Here is a 2,625-nt window from a genome sequence, read left to right on the forward strand (position 1 = left end):
GGGGAGGCAGGGGAGGCAGGGGAGGCAGGGGAGGCAGGGGAGGCAGGTAAGAGTGAAATCTCTTCCCGATTTGTCCTTTAGTTACAAAGAGGCAACTGCTGTGTCCAGGCACTGGTGTCTGAAGGGTACTTTATCCCCAGAGGGAGCGTCTGGTTTCAATGTACTGAGCAGGGATGGGAGGATGCCCATGGAGGCAGGGGGCAGAGGAGGAACCTTGCCAGGAGCCAGGCCTCAGCTCCTTGACAGACTATGCTAAATTACTATCCATCCAGAAGGGAATAGAACAGAGGGTTACTCTAAATGAGGCTTGTTTTTAAATCATCCTTGGCTACTAGTAAGTACACAAAGATGTCACGGGGACAGCCATAAAAATACGACAGAAGAGAAGACGTATCATCTTTAATCCACAAACAATGACCATGTGGTAAATTTCAAGTTGTCCCTGTCAAGTGCTAGCACCACCGTCTGCAGAAGCTGTGGCAACTGGAGGCTAAATAAACCTGGCTGTGGGATCTCTCTGAGTCAGGGTCTCAGCCCACTGAGCCACTCCACAGGCCAACCAAGGTCAAGGAGCAGCTGCTGGGGATGAGTCACCAATTCCATCCTTACTGCTTCAAGCCCCCGCCCGTTCACCATGCAAGTTTCTTCCCGGTGTCTGCTTCCTGGAATCAGACTGCCTCTGCTTGCACCCCAGCCCTGACCCCTTCCAGGACCCAGTCTAGACATACCAGTACATGTGTGCTTATTTGCATGTATGTATGTATGTATGTGTGTGTGTGTGTGTGTGTGTGTGTGTGTGTGTGTGTTTGCATGCCTGTTGCTGTGTTTATGATTGTGCTGTGGTAGTAGAAAAGGTAAGACAGTTGTCTAGAGAATAATACACAGAGACTGACCACCACCCCATCCCACCCCACCCCACCCCCAGTTGTATCTTCTGAATATATATCAGGGTCTTTCTCTGCACAACAAATTCTGAAGGGTCCTCAGTGTCCACTCTACGTCCCCTTGCCAGGTCCTAGCTTATGGCTGCGCCTTTCTCTATGGGCAAAACATCCTCACCAGGCTCAGAGTGCTCACTGACGTGCTCAGCCCATACTTGTCTCTGTGAACAATCCTAGCCAGTCTAGCCTGACACACTCCAACCCCCACCCCAGTGCACTCCTTCCCGTGTGGCTGCCCTGGAAGGATGTCTCAGCTTCCACACTTACTTTACAGTCTGGCCATCATAGCTTCCCAGTTGTGCCCAGTGCCTCTGCTGGAATCTGAGCCAGCATAGTCTGTTCTTTCTTGTCCCACCCACTATCTACATTCAAGGTTAGTATATAGGACACAGTTAAGCTTTTAATGGTTAAATATCATCATAATTGATTCAAACTCTAGAATAAAGTTCTGCTTGGGGATTTGCATCTGCTCAGCTTTCTGCCTAGTTCCTCATGTGTGGCTCTTCTGAATACCCCATAGACTCCAGGCATTACCCCCAAGACTCCACACCTAAGAATGACACTGAATTGCACCTTTCTAAGCTAGTCTTGCATGTGCCGTACTTTACCTGTCTCTATCTGTCCCCCTCAGCTACACTGTGTTCTCTATTTTGCAGGGGCCATATTTATTATGTCATTAAGCCTTGCCTTGCATCTATCTAGCTTGTTCAGCTGAATCTTAATAAATGTTTGTCTAAGACTATACTGGGTACAGGTGCATGGATGCGTATGTGTTATTTATGGAAAAGTTATTGAGAAATGGCAGTGATGGGCACTACATACCCAACGACCCTCTAGATTATGCTGGAAATATCTAGCAGAGAAAATAGAGAGGTAAACAAATTAATATGTATAAATATTGGTAAGGAAGAACAAAGAACCAGGTTTTGTTGATTACATCAATGATATGCTTGCATATTAAAAAAAAATCCCAGTGAGTTGGGACAAAAACCTTATGGAAATGTTAGAATTCAGCAGCAGTCAAGAGGTACAAAAGTACCCATGTCAGTTGGCCTACTTCACGGTCAACAAACAGTCCAAACCATGGCTTCCAAAAGATTCATGCTCCAAACTGACAAAAGTTAAGATCTTCAGGTATAAACAAAAAGAAAAGTTGTACAATCCATGTAGCGAAAAGTCATAAACAGGCTAAAGGAAAAATAAATCATTGGAGAAAACAACCACACATTTGATGGGAAAAACTTAATATTTTTAGCATGTCGATTCCCTATAAGCCAGCATTCATATTACCTATGTCCAAATATATTCTCTAGAAGAGAATTCTAAAATGTATATATAAAGTAGACAGGTTTGTTTTTTAATAAAAATTCTGGAAAAGGGCGTTCGTGTGGGGAAGGAGTCTAATGATATGTCAATATGGACTATTTATCTTGTATTATGTGGAATTGCTCAGGCTGGTAGTACTGTATCAATATACTGAGAAACATATTTCATAATGAAAATGGTTGATTTTAGATGATTGCTTCAGTGTTAGCCCACAGTCACTTGGCCTGTCACTCTAGGCTTTCTCAGAACAGTATACCATGCTAAGGACCATATAGCAGAGGAGTCTTGCTCACCTGATAGCAGCTAAGAAGGAGAGAGAGAGAGAGAGAGAGAGAGAGAGAGAGAGAGAGAGAGAGAG

This window comes from Grammomys surdaster, unplaced genomic scaffold (assembly GCF_004785775.1).
Source record: "Grammomys surdaster isolate TR1022 unplaced genomic scaffold, NIH_TR_1.0 125617, whole genome shotgun sequence".
In the NCBI taxonomy this organism is placed as follows: Eukaryota; Metazoa; Chordata; class Mammalia; order Rodentia; family Muridae; genus Grammomys; species Grammomys surdaster.